The sequence below is a fragment of the Glycine soja genome, chromosome 2, assembly GCF_004193775.1.
Source record: "Glycine soja cultivar W05 chromosome 2, ASM419377v2, whole genome shotgun sequence".
NCBI classification, from domain to species: domain Eukaryota; kingdom Viridiplantae; phylum Streptophyta; class Magnoliopsida; order Fabales; family Fabaceae; genus Glycine; species Glycine soja.
This window is the reverse complement of record NC_041003.1, coordinates 4,931,442-4,935,302: the sequence shown is the minus strand read 5'-3', so window position 1 is coordinate 4,935,302 and position 3,861 is coordinate 4,931,442. Positions and strand designations below refer to the sequence as shown.

The 3,861-nt window shown below is 27.8% G+C and overlaps 1 long non-coding RNA gene across 1 annotated transcript; it reads right to left on the bottom strand.

Moving 5' to 3' along the window:
• Positions 1–791: 791 nt before the first annotated feature.
• On the bottom strand, positions 792–3,414 carry LOC114382184. Its single transcript, XR_003660205.1, has 2 exons — positions 2,925–3,414; positions 792–1,055 (listed from the first exon to the last, which is right to left on the bottom strand). It is a non-coding gene; the product is annotated as an uncharacterized LOC114382184 (long non-coding RNA).
• Positions 3,415–3,861: the final 447 nt, after the last annotated feature.

Sequence of the window (3,861 nt, the reverse complement as noted above, 5' to 3'; positions counted from 1 at the left end):
TAAATTCTTGTTTAATTTTTTCTCTTTTTAATTTAATTTTCTGTCAATTTAAATTATTATTTTTCTACAACCTTCACAAATCCTTTTCTTAATGAAATATTCATCTACTAAGTACAAACAAAATCATTGTAGATACGATACTCGAACTTTCATTTTAATTTTACTACTTGGAACACATTGATGCACTTGCCAATTTATCAACATGGTTCTACCTCAAACTCAAAGTAGCTTAACAAAGCCTTAATACAAACCACATTACAAGGGGACGGGTCCACAAAAAAGAGGGTATCATTTGCAACCTGCTTAAGAGATACGTCAACATCTTTTGACCCAATTGTATAACCTGTCAAGCTCCCCACTCCAATTCCCTTCTCATCATCCCACTTAGGCCCTCCTCAACAAAAAAAAATGAAAGGTGTTATTGGAATCACCTATCTAAGACCTCTAGTAGTAATAGACTTCTTTAAAATAATATGATTCATTAAAATAATTTTTTCAATCAACGAACATGATTTATGTTGTTAATAGTCTAATAAATGTATCCATTTTATGAGAAATGAGTGGATATCTTATTAATAGATTTTATAATAAATTAAGGATATAAAAGAAAATAATCCATTAATAGTACTATGATAGTATGATTCTTATGATTAGAAAAAAAATACTCCCGTATATTTTTTTATATAAATTACTGGAGATAGTATTTTTTTTTTCATGACCCCTTTCACTCGTACTAACTCATGTTGGCATTTATATAAAGTTGTTATAATCACTTATTAATATATAAAAAATTAGACTAATTATAAGTAATTCTTCATTACTTGACAATGATTAACTTGCTTTAAGTACAATATTAATTTGACAACATCATGGATAAACAAAACTTAGTATAAAAATAAAGGAGGAAAACAGGGTAGAAGACTGCTGCAATAATGGTAGGGGTGCAGTTAGATTGTTTTACTGATTTCAGCTAGAAATACACTATTCGCTATTTATTGTTGATAATGCTAACGGATGTTCATACAGTACTTGGTAGCCACTGGATCTTCAAGAACCTGCAAAGTGTGCAAAAGAGAAATATTATTAATCAACAGAAATTGTTATATATACAAACAACATGTTCAAATGGAGGCAAAATTTTCAAATATTGTAGAAGAACAAAAGGTCTAAGCTTGAAAAACAAAGTGAAGAAAGATTTATCTGCATTAATTGGGTACATAGAACAAGCCACAAGATACTCATTTGAGATCTCAGACAGAAAACCAGAACTTTCTATGTCAAATCACATGGCTCTTGTTGTTCTTCATTATGGCTTGTCTTTTTTTGTTGCCCTTTGGTTCAAAGCACATGGCAGTGGTTTGAACTAGCAAGCGTAGGACCATTACTAATAAGTTATCAAGCAATGGACCGGATAGGATTATTAGAACTTTCGACGAGCTCAGAGAATCAAATTCTCATTATTAAGTGCAAAAGACAAGGCATTATTAAATGTATAGACAAAGTACTCGAGGGTGTACAAGATAATTTGGCCATTATGGTAGATGAAAACAAATGGACCACATAAAAACTAGCATTTTCAGGGTTTCTATTTAAAAAATTCCCATCTTGTTCAATGGACCCCGCGGCATGTAGTAATACGTAGCACGGCCAAAGTATCATCAGGTGTAATTTTCTTTTTAATTTAGTATTTTGGGGTAAATTTTAAATTAATATTCCTATGGGAATAAGTTGTAGTAGATGTTAAATATAAAATTATCAAACTATTATGATTTTTATTTTACTTTTTACGTTGAAATCGTAAAATATTTTATGATTTTTTTAAATATGACTTTAAAGTTATAAAATTTTTTTTTTACGATTTTAAAGTCATAAAACATAATTTTTTTTAAAAAAAATAATCATTGAATTCATAAATAAATTTACGAATTCAATTATTTTTATAAAATGTAAATAATTTTTTAATTTAATTATTTAATAAATAAATATATGTTTTATTTTTTAGTTTTATTTAATATTTTTATATTTTTTACTAATGTTGATTATTTTTATAAAATTAAAAAAAATAATATAATAGACTTAAATTTAAATAAAAATATTAAAATTTATTTTATTTAACAAAAATATCAAAATATTATATTTAAAAATTAATATTATTTGATAAATTATAAATTAGTATTAATAATAAAGTATTTTAATATTTTTATCAAACAAAGTACATTTTAATATTTTTATTTAAATTTAAGCTTTTTTTAATTTATAAAAATAATAATCCTTAACATTAGTAAAAAAATATATAAAAAAATATAAAAAATATTAAATAAAACTAAAAAATAAAATACACATTTAATTATTAAATAATTAAATTAAAAAATTATTTATAATTTTTTAAAAAAATACATTTAAAATAAATTAAAATTATAAATTCATTTACAAGTTCAATAAAAATTTATACTTTAAGACATTAAAGTCGAAAAAATAACTCTTACGATTTTAAAGTCATATTTAAAAAAATGAAATCGTAAAATATTTTATGATTTTAATATTAAAAAAAGTAGTAGGTATTACAAATTTTTATTCAAAAATCATAATATCCATTACCACTTACATCTATCTATTGAATATTAATTTAAAATTTACTCCAAATGATAAATTAAAAAAAAAAATACACCCCCTTATGATACTTGGGCCTACCAAGCACCCGACAATCATATATAGTGCAAATACTAATTGGATTGTATCATAATAAACTTCAATCAGAGAATAGATGGTCACATCACATGACATGTTATTATGTTATTAAAAGAATGTTATATTATAGAGCTTTCTATACAACGTTAAAGCTAAACTATGTATAGGGTGCTCAGAGATTTTATTTTTTTTAAGACAAATGATTCCAGAAACTACAAGAGTTGTTCTTTACTTACCAATGGCTTAGTTAGTTGTTGCTGGTGTTGGTTTTGTAACGAGGAAATGGAACTTGGCCATGTTCAATGCGTTTGACATCTTCTTTGAGGATCTCATAGTGCCTTTTAACATCCTCAACTGATCTTCCCACCACATTGGCCACATTCTGCCATCTGTCAGGGGTTTCCCTGTCATATAAAGCCAGGGCTTGTTCAAACAATTTGTTCTGCCGTGGAGTCCAAGATGATGCCATTTGTTGATAATTTCTTCTTCTTTTTTGTTTTCTGTACTAAGTCACTAAGAAATGGGATAGTGAGGGATGGCAGAAGGGTAAGTAAGAAACAATAAGAATGAATATTATAAGTCAAGAGAAGGCATGGGAAAGAGGTGACCAACGTAGCTCCTTATAAGTAGGAGAAAAAGGTGGTGGTGTGGGGTTTGAACCTGGTGGACGAATATATCTTCCAAGAGGACACTGAAGATAACGTGACCCGTCCCCTTAAGAGCCACAAGTGAAGAGGGACAATGGACAAACAAGTGGAGGAGGAGAATCAGGATTAAAAGACAAGCTAGCTAGCTTTTCAACGTTTTAACCAAAGATGCCTCTTACTACCATTTGGTTCATATCTTTGGCAAGTGGAGTTTTAATTCCTTTCCATTTATGATTTACCACTTGGTGAATTACTTTCCAAGAATTTAATTTACCCTGCCGCAATCAAACCAGGAAGTACAAACGCCTGAAAAATATCATGATATATGTCGTATGCATTGGTCTCATATAAATTCATTTTCTTTATTAACCATGGTATCTTCTACTATCTTACAACCTCACATTTGCTACATCCTTAAGGGCGGAGACTATTTATTAATTAACCGCCTTAATCTTGATTTTTAAGTAATATGAAAATATTTTGGTGTCCCAAAACAATTATCAAAGGATATAGGCTAAGAGACAAG